Source organism: Oncorhynchus mykiss, chromosome 21, assembly GCF_013265735.2.
Source record: "Oncorhynchus mykiss isolate Arlee chromosome 21, USDA_OmykA_1.1, whole genome shotgun sequence".
NCBI classification, from domain to species: domain Eukaryota; kingdom Metazoa; phylum Chordata; class Actinopteri; order Salmoniformes; family Salmonidae; genus Oncorhynchus; species Oncorhynchus mykiss.
In genome coordinates this window covers 36281231-36299137 of record NC_048585.1, presented here as the reverse complement: position 1 = coordinate 36299137, position 17907 = coordinate 36281231, and positions in this window count along the sequence as shown.

The following is a 17907-nucleotide window of genomic DNA, read 5'->3' as shown; positions in this document are numbered from 1 at the left end:
TGAGCATTCCATTTATTCATTCATGACAAGTATTTGGATTTTAAATCAATTCAAGATGTTCAGTTACTTAACATGTTTAAATTAAGACAATTCTATAAACTGCTATTTGTCAATATTGCACATGGCTACCATATGGAATTATGTGATTGTCTGTGTCATGTAAATGCATCATAATGCAGAAAACTCAATGTCTTAACTCTCTAAATGGCTCTAGATAGTATAGTCTTCTATGTTCTAGAATATGGCCAGAGAATTTTACTGCAGAACACTAAGTTCTAGAATACAGTGGTTCTATGTTACAAAGTTAGAGGCTCTTCATAGGCCTTCACGTTCACATGCTGAAGAGAGTTCCATTGAAGGTGTGTGTAATGCGTGCATGTGTGCATGCGGTATCAAATAAGATCTAGATGAAACAGAAAGAGCCAGAAGATTGTGCTCTGTTCACTATTGTGATTAGCCAGTTTCCTACCCTAGAGACTCAGCCTGGGGATTAATTCAGTTTAGCCTTGTGGGCTAGTTTCAACTCTATCTCCACACATATACACACACACACACTCTTCAGCCCCACACTGTAAACCAGGGTCTATCAACTAGATTCAGCCGTGGGCCAGAGCATAATTACAAATCATTTGTAGACCGCAAATTGAACCGCAAAAAGCCCAAACAGATATATTTGACAAAAACATAATAATTTCTAACTATGCTTACATTTGTATACGATTATGTGTCACTCGATTATGTGTGGGAATACTTTGGACAGATTTTCTGAAGTAAAATAACTTGGAGCTGATTTCCTGGTGTTTTTACAGATTATTATGTCCAACAATGAAAATGTAAAAAAAAATACAGTACCAGTCAAAAGTTACACACCTGCTCATTACTGTTTTAATTTGTTTGTTTTAAATAAAAAAAAATCTACATTGTAGAATAATAGTGAAGGCATCAAAACTATGAAATAACAGCTATGGAATCATGTAGGAAACCAAAAAGTGTAAAACAAATCTAAATATTTTGTTATATTTGACATTCTTCAAAGTAGCCACCCTTTGCCTTGATGACAGCTTTACACTCTCTCAACCAGCTTCATGAATTAGTCACCTGGAATGCATTTCAATTAACAGGTGTGGCCTGTTAAAAGTTCATTTGAGGAATTTCTTTCCTTCTTAATGTGTTTGAGCCAATATGTTAGGGGTGGTAGGGGTGGTATACAGATTAAGCCCTATTTGGTACAAGACCAAGTCCATATTATGTGAAGAACAGCTCAAATAAGCAAAGAGAAACGACAACCCATCATTACTTTAAGACATGAAGGTCAGTCAATCCGTAAAATTTCAAGAACTTCAAGTGCAGTCGCAAAAACCATCAAGCGCTATGATGAAACTGTCTCTCATGAAGACCACCACAGGAAAGGTAGACCCAGAGTTACCTGCAGAGGATCATTTAATTAGTTACCAGCCTCAAACCTGTATAAATAAAGGTAAAAAAATAAAAGGCATGTGGGTGACTCCCCAAACATATGGAAGAAGGTACTCTGGTCAGATGAGACTAAAATTGAGCTTTTTGGCCATCAAGGATAATGCTATCTCTGGTGCAAAGCCAACACCTCTCATCACCCCGAGAACAACATCCCCACAGTGAAGCATGGTGGTGGCAGCATCATGCTGTGGCAATGATTTTCATCGGCAGGGACTGGGAAACTGGTCAGAATAGAAGGAATGATGGAATGGCACTTAAATACAGGGAAATTCTTGATGGAAACCGGTTTCTGTCTTCAAGAGATTTGAGACTGGGACGGAGGTTCACCTTCCAGCAGGACAATGACCCTAAGCATACTGCTAAAGCAACACTTGAGTGGTTTAAGGGGAAACATTTAAACGTCTTGGAATGGCCTAGTCAAAGCCCAGACCTCAATCGAATGGAGAATCTATGGTATGACTTAAGGATTGCTGTACTCCAGCGGAACCCATCCAACTTGAAGGAGCTGGAGCAGTTTTGCCTTGAAGAATGGGCAAAAATCCCAGTGGCTAGATGTGCAAAGCTTATAGAGACATACCCCAAAAGACTTGCAGCTCTAATTGCTGCAAAAGGTGGCTCTTCAATGTATTGACTTTGGAATAGTTATACACGCTCAAGTTTAGTTTTTTTGTCTTATGTCTTGTTTGTTTCACAATAAAAAATATTTTGCATCTTCAAAGTGTAAATCAAATGATACAAAAATCTATTTTAATTCCAAGTTGTAAGGCAACAAAATAGGAAAAATGCCAAGGCAGGTGAATACTTTCGCACGCCATTGTAAATCCTTCACAGAGTTCAAGTAACAGACACATCTCAATATCAACTTTTCAGAGGAGACTGCGTGAATCAGGCCTTCGTGGTTGAATTGCTGCAAAGAAACCACTACTGAAGAATACCAATAAGAATAAGAGACTTGCTTGGGCCAAGAAACACGAGCAATGGACATTAAACCGGTGAACATCTGTCCTTTGGTCTAATGAGTCCAAATTTGAGATTTTTGGTTTCAACTGCCGTGTCTTTGTGACATGCAGAGTAGGTGAACGGATGGTCTCCGCATGTGTGGTTCCTACTGTGAAGCATAGAGGAGAAGGTGTGATGTTGCGGGAGACCTTTGCTGGTGACACTGTTGGTGATTTATTTAGAATTCAAGGTACACTTAACCAGCATGTCTACCACAGCATTTGGCAGTAATACACCATCCCATCTGGTTTGCGTTTAGTGGGACTATCATTTGTTTTTCAACAGGACAATGACCCAACACACCTCCAGGCCTTGTAAGGGCTATTTGACCAAGAAGGAGAGTGATAGAGTACTGCATCAGACGACCTGGCCTCCACAATCACCCGACCTCAACCCAATTGAGATGGTTTGGGATGAGTTGGACCGCAGTGTAAAGGAAAAGTAGCCAACAAGTACTCAGTATATGTGGGAACTCCTTCAAGACTTTTGGAAGCATTCCAGGTGAAGCTGGTTGAGAGAATGCCAAGAGTGTGCAAAGCTGTCCTCGAGGCAAAGGGTGGATACTTCGAAGAATCTAAAATATAAAAAATATTTTGATTTGTTTAACACTTTTTTGGGTACTACATGATTCCATATGTGTTATTTCATTAGTTTTGATGTCTTCACTATTATTTTACAATATAGAAAATAGTCAAAATAAAGAAAACCCCTTTAATGAGTAGGTGTGTCCAAACTTTTGACTGGTTCTGTATATAAAAAATCAAATAGTTTTTTTTGCTCAGAAAACTTGGTGGGGCAAATACAAATTCCCCAGTTATAAACCCTGCTGTAGACCATGTGTAAGGGCATCAACTGCCATCCCTTCTTACATTCATCCTTCCCCTTACAAGACTTTCTCTTCCATCCCCAGGTCACTTAAAGGTCCCGAAAAGTCATTCTGATTCCCATTTAAAAAAGCCCTTTGAGTGATGAAAATATCACCCATAATATTTGTTTTGGATAAAAAAAAAAAAAATTAAAGTACTTTTTCTCTCATGGCTAACTACCAGGAAGTTTGAAAAGGCAGGCTGAGTGGGCGGGAAGCTTATATTCATGAGCTCACCAAGACTGACAGCTCTTTGAAAAACTTGTCAAAACTGTCAAGCAACTTGGATGCTGTGAGCAGCGTTGCAGTAAAACCATCCCAAGCTAATTTTATGAAATTTTATCAATGATGTCAAAAATGTTTTTTTACATCTCTCGTTTGTCATGTCTCTTGTGATGTGGTTCACAGCTGCACTGGCGGATGTGTTGACTTGACAACTGCATCTGAGTTTTGAACGACCTTTCCCCCTTATTTGTTCCATGCTGGCTGAACACCTAGCTAGCCATTAACTAGCTAACACCAGAGACGGATAAAGGGGAAACACAATAACCTTTGCCTTAGATGAAGAGGGTAAACCTTTAATAATATTTTCTGAAACCCTTCAGTAACATTTTGGCAACCAGCGGAGTAGCTATCTATTTATGTAAACTGCGCCCTTCTGCAAACCCGCCTTCTCCATTGTTGGTTACAAGGCGGTACTTATTTAAATTAGGTTCGAGAATATCATGTTACCATTGATGTATTAAAATGATAGAGTTATGCAGATGTCACCCTATCCCCCTAATAATCCTGCCACCTGTATCCAAGTGTTTAACACTGGGGAGAGGACCAGGTACTTTATTTTCAAACTTTATCAATGTAGATGCAACAGTTATTTTTCGTACTTTGGACATCATACTGGGATTTGGTTTCATCCAAATATCATCCAATCATCCAATTTCATGACATCATTTTGACTGTTCATGATCTTTAGAACAGACTGAGAGATGGAGGAGAGGTATAGTTGGTTGACACTGTATGACTGCAATGCCTTCTTACATTCACCCTGTCTACCCCTCAATCCATCGTTCTCTCCCTCCTTCCCCTTACAAGAGTTTCTCTCCGAGCCCCCAGGTCACTTAATAGAAAGAGATAGAGAGGTATAGGTTTTGTCCCAAATTACACCCTATTCCCCATATAGTGCACTATGGGCCCTGGTCTATATCGGGAATAGGGTACCATTTTGGGCACAGACAGAGTTTGTTGACGCTGTATGTAGAAATGATGAGTTTCTCTCTCTGCCCCAAGCCACTTAATATATATAGAGAGAGAAACATTTTTAAAAAGCAGGATGAAGAAGGAGAGTGAGAGATAGTTTGAAGACACTGTATATAGAAAGGACTGGTCCGCCATGTCAAAGGGAATACTACTATGATGCATCAAGATGTAATATGTTTTACTGTTTATCTGGAGATATAATATAAACTGTATAACTGTAAATTCAATAAATACTGCATTTTTGTCTAAAATCTCTGCTTTGTCTTGGTTGGTTGGTTGCACTGCTCCAGTCGGAGAGAACAGTACATAAGAATAAAACACAATAAAGACTGAAGGTTTGTTTTCATTGTGATCCTCGTCTCTTTTTTTTGTTCTATTTATTTTCCTGAAAACTATATTTTCAAGAAGCAGTGCCAGCAGATTGCAATACTGTGTAATATTTCCTACAAACAGTTTGTGAAAGAAGTTTAGCTATTATTCTGTTATATTGGCCAGGACTAAATCCGAAACATGCTTGACATTTAAAATGAATTTCCAATTGAGCAAACATCTACAGTGCTTACCTTGATTGCAATCTCTGCAAACACGGTAACATTGCCTTTTAAAAGGCGTGTTGAATTCTGGCCATTGGGTAAGTAAGCTAACCATTTATTATGTGTACTAGTGTGTGGGGGGGTGTATGTCTGTGTGTGTGTAATATTGTCTGATGCAGCAAAAATTATTCCCGCACTTAAAACTTCTATATTGGTGTCACGCCCTTGCCTTAGTATTCTGTGTTTTCGTTAGTATTTTAGTGAGTCCAGGGTGTGACATGGGGATTTATGTGGTTTGTTTTGTCTGGGGTTGTTTGTAGTTATGGGATTGTGGTTAGAGTAGTACTCTAGGTAAGTCTATGGTTGCCTAGAGTGGTTCTCAATCAGAGGCAGGTGTTTATCGTTGTCTCTGATTGGGAACCATATTTAGGCAGCCATATTCTTTAGGTCTCTTGTGGGTGATTGTTCCTGTCTTTGTGGCACCAGATAGGACTGTTTCGGTTTTTTCACATTTCTTGTTTTGTAGATTGTTGTATTTTCATCTTTATTAAAGATGTACAAAACTAACCACGCTGCATTTTGGTCCGCCTCTCTTTCACCAGAAGAAAACCGTTACAGAATCACCCACCAACCAAGGACCAAGCGGCGTGGTAAACAGAGGCAGCAGCAGCAGGAGAAGCAACAGGTGCAGCAGGAGCAACAGCAGCAAAAGCAGCAGCAGGAGGAGCTAGCACGGCAGAGCGGCTGGAAGCCCGAGGGAGAGTGTGGCAGAGTCAGGAGTCACCTGAGCCAACAGAGCCATGGATGGTATTGGAGCTGTCGGCGAAGCTGAGTGCTGAGTCTGAGAGTGTTGAGGATGTATTGGACAGAATAGAGAGAAGGCTGTTGGTTTGGCATAGTATGCAAGGCATTCGCCCTGAGGTGCATGTCCCCAGCCCGGTACCACCAGTGCCGGCACCCCGCACCAGGCTGTCTCTCCATCCCATCAACACAGGTGCTCCCGCCTGTCCGGCGCTACCGGAGTTTCCGCCCCTCAGTCCAGAGGCGCCAGAGCCCCTCAGTCCAGAGGCGCCGGAGCCCCTCAGTCCAGAGGCGCCGGAGCCCCTCAGTCCAGAGGCGCCGGAGCCCCTCAGTCCAGAGGCGCCGGAGCCCCTCAGTCCAGAGGCGCCGGAGCCCCTCAGTCCAGAGGCGCCGGAGCCCCTCAGTCCAGAGGCGCCGGAGCCCCTCAGTCCAGAGGCGCCGGAGCCCCTCAGTCCAGAGCTGCCGGAGCCTTCCTCTCCGCCCAGCGCCGCCAGTCTGCCCAGCGCCGCCAGTCTGCCCAGCGCCGCCAGCGCCGCCAGTCTGCAAGGTGCCGCCAGTCTGCCAGGAGCCGCCAGTGCCGCCAGTGCCGCCAGGAGCCGCCAGTCAACCAGGTGCCGCCAGTCAGCCAGGAGCCGCCAGTCAGCCAGGAGCCGCCAGTCAGCCAGGAGCCGCCAGTCAGCCAGGAGCCGCCAGTCAGCCAGGAGCCGCCAGGAGCCGCCAGTCAGCCAGGAGCCGCCAGGAGCCGCCAGTCAGCCAGGAGCCGCCAGGAGCAGCCAGTCTGCCAGGATCCGTCAGAACCGGCAGTCAGCCAGGATCCGCCAGTCTGCCAGGATCCGTCAGAACCGGCAGTCAGCCAGGATCCGCCAGTCTGCCAGGATCCGCCAGAACTGCCAGTCAGCCAGGATCCGCCAGGACTACCAGTTAGCCAGGATCTGCCAGTCAGCCAGGATCTGTCGGAACCACCAGTCAGCCAGGATCTGCCAGAACCACCAGCCAGCCAGGATCTGCCAGATCCATCAACCTGCCTGAGCTGCCCCTCAGTCCCGAGCTGCCCCTCAGTCCCAAGCTGCCCCTCAGTCCCGAGCTGCCCCTCAGTCCAGTGGGGCCCGTTGTTAGGGTTCCTAGGCCAAGGTTAGCGGCGAGGGTCGCCACTCAAGGGACGCTAAGGAGGTGGACTAAGACAATTATGGAGTGGGGTCTACGTCCAGCGCCAGAGCCGTCACCGCGGACAGATGCCCACCCAGACCCTCCCCTATAGGTTTAGGTTGTGCGTTCGTCCTCTCAATCAGAGGCAGGTGTTAGTCATTGTCTCTGATTGGGAACCGCCTCTCTTTCCCCAGAAGACCATTACAATTGGTCCGCTAATACCGGACTAGTAAAGGTCCAGTGCACTACTTTTGTGAAAAAATGTAATGTATTTGAGCATTTCTTGAGTCTGATAATTATCTGTACAAAACAGTTAATCTGATAATACTTGTAGAATGTAAAAATGCTTATGTTTCCAGTTTCTTAAACTTTACAAATGCAACTTATTTCTATGTGAAAACTGAAAGTCTATTAATTAATTTTCCATTTTAGTAGACGCTCTTATCCAGAGCAACTTACAGTAGTGAGTGAATACATTTGAATTATTTTTCGTACTGGTCCCCCATGGGAATCGATCCCACAAGCCTTGCATTGCAAACTACCAACAGTGCCACATCATATCATCACAAACCTCTTGATGTCTCAATGTACTCAATTACTGTATTGTGTATAGTTTCTTTCATGGTGATGGAAATTCTATGGGTACAAACCAGGATGACCAGCCTACAGTATGTACAATACAGTAATGCAGATTTACATTAAGTGGTTTGTAAGGATGGTAAATTAATACTTAATACTGCACACAAAGTGGTTGTTTTCCATGTTATTTGATCAATACAAATATTTGATGTGGATGTTTTTGCCCATAACTTTGCAGCTTTTGATGTAAATGTTTGAGGAGAGGTCTTTCTGGATACCATTAGAATGACAATCTCAGAGAAAGGGCAACAACTTTTACAATTGCAAGATACTGGTCTTATTTATACTACCTTTTTTGCCAAAGTGGAGATGCTGAAAAAGTTTTTTGCTCAGGCTACAGATGTCTGTCGGTCTGCTAATAATAGTAAAGGCCCAGTGCACTACTTCTGTGAGAACCATATTGACATTCGCCCAACTTGTACATCTAAGTCAGTGGAGGGGAGAAGAAGGGTAGAATCATCCTCAGTGAATTTCATTAAAGATATATATTTTTTAACATGTAAAAAATGATCCTCTTTAGATAAAATGATGCTACAATGGTAAATCTAATCTCCCCATTTCTGCCCATTTTTTTGCTCAGTTTTGCAGGCCTTCTCATACAGCTGCCACTGTATACGCACTCGTAAATCAAGACCTTTCTTGAGTTGAAGATGGTGCAACTTGAGAATCTGAGTCTATGGTTGTTGTGGGGAAAGGGGTTGAGTGTGTATGAGTGTTTCTCTGTGTGTGTGTGTGCGTGTGTGTTTGTGTCACGAATATTACCGAAGGTGACTCCCCTTCTTGTTCGGGTGGCGCTCGGCAGTCGTCGTTGCCGGTCTACTAGCTGCCACCGATCCTTTGTTCTGTGTTCGTTTGGTTTTGTCTATTGGTTTCACCTGTTCCTTGTTTGGTTGTTAGGGTGGGGTTATTTAAGTTCCTTCAGCCCGCTTCTGTTTGTGCGGGCTTGTTCATCTGTATGTGTTAGAGTGGTTAGTGTTTTCTTTTGGGTTTCTCGCTGTCCTTGTATTTTCACGATAGGGTACTTTTGTTCTGTAGTTATACCTGGTTTGGTATACTATTTTTGTTCCTGTGATTATTTTTGGACATTAAAGCGTGTTTTTCCCGCATCCTTTGCTCTCTGCACCTGACTCCACACCTATTCACTCATTGAGCGTTACAGTTTGTGTGTGTGTGTGTCCCACAACTGTTGCGAGGGAGTAAAAGATGTTAGGGACATTATATCGGATGAATCACAATAATTGTTTGCCAAAATAATAGTTGCTTGCCGTAATGGCAATACTGGTAAGAGGAAACAATCCTTTGCATAAACTGTCTACATTACTACAAAAATGAATGGCTAATTATGGAAATTAAGAACCTGTATTCTGAATATATATATCTATTTTTTTTATAGCTATATATAATACAATTCGAGGTGAGGGCGATGGAAATACTTTTGCCGGTTGATCTGCTTCTGTTTTGTGGGTGGCACTGTGTGCTCTTTTCGAAGGATGGGTCCCAGTCTCTCCAGGCCATGGGATCCAGGGGGTCGGTGGGGGTCTGCCGGGCATTGGGATGACAACCCAACTCGGGATGAGTAGGGGTTTTAGTGGGTGGAATAGTGGGGACCAATTGGAGGTTTACTTAGTAGCAATGCAAATTTCATGGTATCGCTATATCATCATGTTACTTTTTAATGGTATGTTTACAAACATATATTATGATAAATAGAATTGAAACTTGTGTCTCATTATGGTAATTAGTGAAATAAGTATAGCCAGTTATAATTGTGATGGCTTAGCAGATAATAAGAAAAGACGATCAGTATTTACCTGGCTAAAAGAGAGGAATATAACATCTATTGTTTACAGAAAATATATTTCTCCCGTGGGTAAAGAAATTTAAAAGGGGTGATGATATTGTCCAAACAGATCCTTAAGGTAGATGGATGATTTTAAACATGTTATTTGACCATAAACCGATATGCCTTATTAACCTATACGGTCTAAATAATGATTATCCAAGCTTCTTTGAAAATATAAATTGCGAATTGATCAACTCTTCAAGCAACACTAGACTCTATTATTATGGGAGATTATAATACGGTTTTAAATACCTCTATGGACTGGAAAGGAAACTACAAACTATCACCCTCAGGGACTTAAGGAAATCATGAATGTCATGGATGTATTGGAATTAGTGGATATATGGAGGCTTAAATACCCTGACCTAGTGAGAGATACATGGCGGAGGCTTAATCAAGCTAGTCGTCTTGATTACTTTCTTATGTCATTCTCTCTGGCACCAAAAGTTAAAAAGTGTTGATAGGGGACAGAATGCAGTCAGACCATCACATAATTGTCATTTATATTACTCTTACAGAATTTCCACGTGGGCGAAGATATTGGAAATTTAATCAAAGCCTACTGGATGATAACTTGTTTTTAACTAGGACAGAAGAATTTATAACTTACTTTTTCCGACATAACATGTGTACAGCAGATCCCCTTATTGTATGGGATACTTTCAAATTTGCCTTTAGAGGCCATGCAATTCAGTGCTCATCAAAAGCAATTTATGTCAAAAGAGTCCATATTAACAAAGGAAATTGAAGGACTAAAAGTACAGATATATAGCAATACAAACTGTGCCATAGAGGGTCAGAGTAAGTTAGAGGAAAAAACAAAAAGAAACGGAAGAACTGTTTCAAGACAGATCCATTGTATATATTATGAAAATAAAGCGAGCTGGATGGAATATGGGGAAAAATGCACCAAATTCTTTTTGAAGTCACTCATGATTCACCAAACTATGTTTTGAAAGAGGAAGTAAAGTACTTTAAGAATATGTTTTCGTTTCAGTCTCCTCCATCTCCACTAACCGAAGCTAATTGAATGGATTTTTTCCCTATTAATACTGTAAAAATAGCATCTGTACAGAAAGACTCATGTGAAGGCCAAATTACAGAGGAACTTCGTTATGCAATTAAAGCCTTTAAGTCCGGGAAAACTCCAGGGGTGGATGGCATGCCAGAAGAAGTATATCAAACTTTTTTTTTAAACTAAGAAGACCATTATTAGCATCCACAATAATGTAGAAGTGTTCATAAACATATTTTATCCTTATTTACAATAAAATACAAAATACATGGCCTCGCCGAGTGGCATTGAAGCGCTAGAGGTATCGCTACAGACCCGGGTTTGATCCCGGGCTGTATCACAACCAGCCTTGATCAGGAGTCCCATAGGGCGGCTCACAATTGGCCCAACATTGTTAATGTTTGAAAGGGGGGGGGCTTTACTTGGCTCATCGCACTCTCGCAACTCCTTGTGACGAGCCGGGCTCCTGCAGGTGGACCTTGTCGTCAGTTGAACGGTGTTTTGGAGAAATTGAGGGATTAAAGGGATACACAATACATTATTTACCATTCATTTCTATTGGGCAAAACATAATCTGAAACACAACCAAAACAAACAGCAAATGCATCCAACAAGTATACATACAGACGTTGACAAATATTATCTCGCTCTCACTCATATACAGGAATACAGACACCCCACATACACACTCCTTGAAGCAGAAGTAAACATATTGAATGGGAAACACGGAGAATAGAAATCAGACAGCTAATTTTAAAGTAATCAGTTCTGCTTCACCTCTCATAGTAAGTAAGTAGGTGTGTGCATGTGTGTGTGTGCACCTGTGTGTGTGTGTGTGTGTTTGTGATGGATGGGTTAAAATGTGAGGATTACTACTAGGTCATTTTGAGACACTGAGTTTATGCAGAGCTGTGCTAGAACATGACCTTATGGAAGTGTATGTGTGTGTGTATGTCCTGAGGGTGCTATATAGTTGACAGCATGTGTGTTTGTGTGTTAAACGTGCTGGAAGAAGGGAACAGGAGTGGGACGATTGCCGACCGAAAGCAAACAACACCACTCAAGGCTACATTCATATTTCTCCTTCACTCCATCCCTCCCTCTCCATCTTTCTCTCTCTTTCTGTATTTAACTTTTCCAGTCTCTCTCCCAATGTGACATACAGGGAATGTCTCAGACCAGGGCAAACAGAGGCAAAGACTGGTGATGGGAAGGTGTGTGTGTGTGTGTGTGTGTGTGTGTGTGTGTGTGTCTCTCTCTCTCTCTCTCTCTCTCTCTCTCTCTCTGTCACTGTCTTCCTGTCTCTCTCTTTCTTTCTCTCTTTTTCTCTCGCTCTCTTTCTCTCTGTGTCTCTCTCATACTTTCTCTCACACACAAAACCACACACACACAAACAATGTGTGTCTTGTCTCTTTATTGCTCTCTGGGGGCTACATTAGTCCATTCAGACGGTATAATAACTTCTATAAGAACCACCTGATTAAAAGGTAAGGATAGAAACACATTAAATGGACACGCTGCCATAATAGAAACACATTAAATAGCAACAGACTGTGCCTGCGTCCCAAATGGTACCCTATTCCCTATGTAGTGCACATATTTTGACCAGCACAGCCGTAAGATCTTAATTTGACCAGTATTGCTGTAGCAAAATAAACCTTCAGCTACAGGATTTTAACGATTATGTTCCTTGATCGGTGGTTATGCTATTAGCTGGCCAAAATTAGCCTTCATGAAAACTGCAATAATGTTAATATAACCGTTTGTTAGTGCAAGTTTTCAGTGAATTTATGCAAATCATGAAGCTCATCTGCATTTCCTGCGGCGCAGGAAAATTCTCAGCATCAACAGATTTATGAAAGTAAGATCCTACATCTGTACCTAGCCACTGTGTGTATCTGGAGACGGATATTAAATGGCTTCTGAGCTGAGAGAGAACGTGTGTTTGTGTGTATGTATTTGGATGTTTGGTTAGCAACAGGTTCTAAATGTTCACTCCTACACTTCCCTGAACCTCCTTCTGTCTCGTTCCTCTCCTCCTTCTTTCTGTTCTTTTTGTCTTTCTCTCCCCCTACGTATTTTAATATACAGCACGCTTCATTGGATTGAATGTTCTCCCCCTGTCTTTTCTCTCTCTCTCCTTCTCTCTCTCACCCCCTCTCTCTGTCTTTCTCAAGCACACTGTGTGGTATCAGATAGCCATGTCCCTTCTGAGATGACTGACAAGGGCCTCTGTGTGTGTGTGTGTGTGTGTGTGTGTGTGTGTGTGTGTGTGTGTGTGTGTGTGCGTGCGTGCGTGTGTGCATGTGCGCGTGTGTATCTGTTTGCGTGTATGGCAGTGGGGAGGGCTGTCACAGGTGGCAGTGAGACCAAGGAGGTCACCTGGTGGTCACGGAGAGGAAGAGGTGCATCCTGGGAAAGTTGAGGAGGGCGACCTGGAGGAACTGAACTAACCTTAACCCTGATTCTTCTGTGAGGTCAGGTATGCTGGCCTACCTCACCAGGTAAAACTATGGTTACATCCCAAATGGCTGCTTATTCCTTATGTAATACAACATTTTTGGCCAGGGCTCATAGGGAAGACATTGTTATCAGCTTGACCACCCTGGGCCTCTGGAATGCCCTTCCGGACCACCAATTGCATGGATTGCATTTCATAGAAGTTGCTCATTGTTCCTTCATTGGCGCAGATGCTAGCCTAGTTTCTAACGTTAGCTAGCTATCAAGCTAACCAGTTGTCCTTGTACAGCTTGTACACAAACTTTGCAGATTGTACACAAACTCCACAGATTGTCTCGGGAGTGAGACTGTTTGAATTCCTGCTGTTTAATGCTGTTTCCATCTGCCCTGCGACCAGCCCTGTCTGGAACAGTGAGAAGTAACAGCAAAGCCTACCATAAAAAAAAAACAAAGCCGGTGGGAGTGTTGTTGAGGACAGTGACGTCTCTTTATCACAGGTGAAGGATCAACAAACAAAATAGTTCTACAAGCAGTGGTTGCAACAACAAGAAAAAAGCTTAAACTGTTGTGTCCAAATACTGGTGGAGTCAAGTAATAAAATAATGGACGATCTGACCAGAAAGGTCCAGGACCTGAAGAACAGTTTGCAGTTCTCCCAGGGTCAGCTCAATAAGTTTAAACAGGAGAACAGCAAGATGACAGCCAAATAACAGTAAGTTATTTAGAGAGGATATAATTTCTGTATGTGAATATGAGTGGAACAACATTGTGGTGGACGGAATTGCAGAATCTCCACATGAGACCAGGAAGGAGTCTGGGCTCAAAGTGAGGGAAATGATCACTGTGAAATTGAAAATTAACCACAGGAAGATTGAGGTGGAGCGCGCCCACAGGATTGAAAAACCCACCACCAGCACAGGTGACAGGCCCAGGCCGATGGTGGTCAAGTCCTTTAGGTTCAAAGACAAGCTGTGGTGGAAAAAGTACCCAATGTAATTCTTGAGTAAAATTAAAGATACCTTAATAGAAAATGACTCAAGTTAAGTAAAAGTGAAAGTTTCCCAGTACAATCCTACTTCGGTAAAAGTGTTCAAGTATTTTTACTTAATTACTTTAAACCACTGAAGACAAGGTAGCTGTTCTTGAAAGAGCCAAGAACTTGAGAGTAACGTTCATCTTCCTAAACGAAGACTATCCTGAAGCTATGCAACAGAAGAGGAAAAAACGTATCCTAGCCATAAAAGCTGCCAGAGCGCGTGGGGACATTGCTTACATCTGCTATGACAGGCTCAATGTCCAACCTCTCAACCAAAAGCCTGTAAGGGATGAGAGAGCAAAGCCTGTGGATTCATAGCTCCAAACCCACAGTACACACAAACACCAACAGATTGATGGACTGCTGAATTTTTTTTTCTTCTCTCTTGCTTTGTTTGTTCTTTTCCATATTATGTCTATCTCTGATAAGCTACACTGGAAAGGGATAAAAACAGCCCATATTAATATACAGTGCAAGTATTTAGACCCCACATTTTGTTGAGTTGCAGCCTTATTCTAAAATTGATTAAAAAATAATAATCTTCACAATCTGCACACAATACCCCATAATGACAAAGCGAAAACAGGTTTTCAGACATAAGTATTGACATAAGTATTCAGAACCTTTGCTATGAGTCTCAAAATTGAGCTCAGGTGCATCCTGTTTCCATTGATCATCCTTGAAATGTTTCTACAACTTTATTGGAGTCCACCTGTGGTAAATTCTATTTATTGGACGTGATTTGGAAAGCCACACTCCTGTCTACATAAGGTCCCACAGTTGACAATGCATGTTAGAGCAAAAACCAATCCAGGTTGAAGGAGTTGTCCATAGAGCTCCGAGACAGGATTGGGTCGAGACACAGATCTGGGGAAGGGTACCAAAAAATGTCTGCAGCATTGAAGCTCATCAATAACAGTTGCCTCCATCATTCTTAAATGGAACAAGTTTGGAACCACCAAGACTCTTCCTAGAGTTGGCCGCCTGGCAAAACTGAGCAATCGGGGGAGAAGGGCCTTGATCAGGGAAGGTAACCAAGAACACAATGGTCACTCTGACAGAGCTCCAGAGATCCTCTGAGGAGATGGCAGAACCTTCCAGAAGGACAACAATCTTGGCAGCACTCCACCAATCAGGCCTTTATGGTAGAGTGGCCAGACAGAAGCCACTCATCAGTATTTATTTTATTTTTATATTTCACCTTTATTTAACCAGATAGGCTAGTTGAGAACAAGTTCTCATTTACAATTGCGACCTGGCCAAGATAAAGTAAAGCAGTTCGACACATAAAACAACACAGAGTTACACAAGGAATAAACAAACATACAATCAATAATACAGTAGAAAAATCTATATACAGCATGTGCAAATGAGGTAGGATAAGAGAGGTAAGGCAATAAATAGGCCACGGTGTTGAAGTAATTACAACATAGCAATTAAACACTGGAATGGTAGGATGTGCAGAAGATGAATGTGCAAGTAGAGATACTGAGGTGCAAAGGAGCAAGATAAATACATAAATAAATACAGTATGGGGAAGAGGTAAATTGGATGGGCTATTTACAGATGAGCTATGTACAGGTGCAATGCTCTGTGAGCAGCTTTTACAGCTGGTGCTTAAAGCTAGTGAGGGAGGTAAGAGTCTCCAGCTTCAGAGATTTTTGCAGTTCGTTCCAGTCATTGGCATTAGAGAACTGGAAGGAGAGGCGGCCAAAGGAAGAATTGGCTTTGGGGGTGACCAGTGAGATATACCTGCTGGAGCGGTTGCTACGGGTGGGTGCTGCTATGGAGACCAGTGAGCTGAGATAAGGCGGGACTTTACCTTGCAGAGACTTGTAGATGACCTGGAGTCAGTGGGTTTGGCGACGAGTATGACGTGAGGGCCAGCCAACGAGAGCATACAGGTCACAGTGGTGGGTAGTATATGGGGCTTTGGTAACAAAATGGATGGCACTGTGATAGACTGCATCCAATTTGTTGAGTAGAGTGTTGGAGGCTATTTTGTAAATGACATCGCCGAAGTCGAGGATCGTTAGGATGGTCAGTTTTAAGATGGTATGTTTGGCAGCATGAGTGCAGGATGCTTTGTTATGAAGTAGGAAGCCAATTCTAGATTTAATTTTGGATTGGACATGTTTAATGTCAGTCTGGAAGGAGAGTTTACAGTCTAACCAGACACCTAGGTATTTGTAGTTGTCCACATATTCTAAGTCAGAACCGTCCAGAGTGGTGATGCTGGACTGGCGGGCGGGTGCGGGCAGCGATCGGTTGAAGAGCATGCATTTAGTTTTACTTGCATTTAAGAGCAGTTGAAGGCCACGGAAGGAGAGTTGTATGGCATTGAAGCTCGTCTGGAGGTTAGTTAACACAGTGTTCCAAGAAGGGCCAGAGGTATGTCCGATTTGACATACTGAACTATGTCGGAGAAGTAGTTGGTGAACCAGGCGAGGCAATCATTTGAGAAACCAAGGCTGTTGAGTCTGCCGATGAGGATGTGGTGATTGACAGAGTCGAAAGCCTTGGCCAGATCAATGAATACGGCTGCACAGTAATGTTTCTTATCGATGGCGGTTAAGATATCGTTTAGGACCTTGAGCGTGGCTGAGGTGCACCCATGACCAGCTCTGAAACCAGATTGCATAGCAGAGAAGGTATGGTGAGATTCGAAATGGTCGGTAATCTGTTTGTTGACTTGGCTTTCGAAGACCTTAGATAGGCATGGTAGGATAGATATAAATCTGTAGTAGTTTGGGTCAAGAGTGACCGCAGCTGCTTTCCAATCTTTGGGAATCTTAGACGACACGAAAGAGAGGTTGAACAGGCTAGTAATAGGGGTGGCAACAATTTTGGCAGATCATTTTAGAAAGAAAGGGTCCAGATTGTCTAGCCCGGCTGATTTGTAGGGGTCCAGATTTTGCAGCTCTTTCAGAACATCAGCTGAATGGATTTGGGAGAAGGAGAAATGGGGAAGGCTTGGGCTAGTTGCTGTTGGGGGTGCAGTGCTGTTGACCGGGGTAGGAGTAGCCAGGTGGAAAGCATGGCGAGCCGTAGAAAAATGCTTATTGAAATTCTCAATTATGGTGGATTTATCAGTGGTGACAGTGTTTCCTATCTTCAGTGCAGTGGGCAGCTGGGAGGAGGTGTTCTTATTCTCCATGGACTTTACAGTGTCCCAGAACTTTTTTGAGTTAGTGTTGCAGGAAGCAAATTTCTGCTTGAAAAAGCTAGCCTTGGCTTTTCTAACTCCCTGTGTATAATGGTTTCTAGCTTCCCTGAACAGCTGCATATCACGGGGGCTGTTCGATGCTAATGCAGAACGCCATAGGATGTTTTTGTGTTGGTTAAGGGCAGTCAGGTCTGGGGAGAACCAAGGGCTATATCTGTTCCTGGTTCTACATTTCTTGAATGGGGCATGTTTATTTAAGATGGTTAGGAAGGCATTTAAAAAAAATATCCAGGCATCCTCTACTGACGGGATGAGATCAATATCCTTCCAGGATACCCCGGCCAGGTCGATTAGAAAGGCCTGCTCGCTGAAGTGTTTCAGGGAGCGTTTTACAGTGATGAGTGGAGGTCGTTTGACCGCTGACCCATTACGGATGCAGGCAATGAGGCAGTGATCGCTGAGATCTTGGTTGAAGACAGCAGAGGTGTATTTAGAGGGGAAGTTGGTTAGGATGATATCTATGAGGGTGCCCGTGTTTAAGGCTTTGGGGAGATACCTGGTAGGTTCATTGATAATTTGTGTGAGATTGAGGGCATCAAGTTTAGATTGTAGGATGGCTGGGGTGTTAAGCATGTTCCAGTTTAGGTCGCCTAGCAGCACGAGCTCTGAGG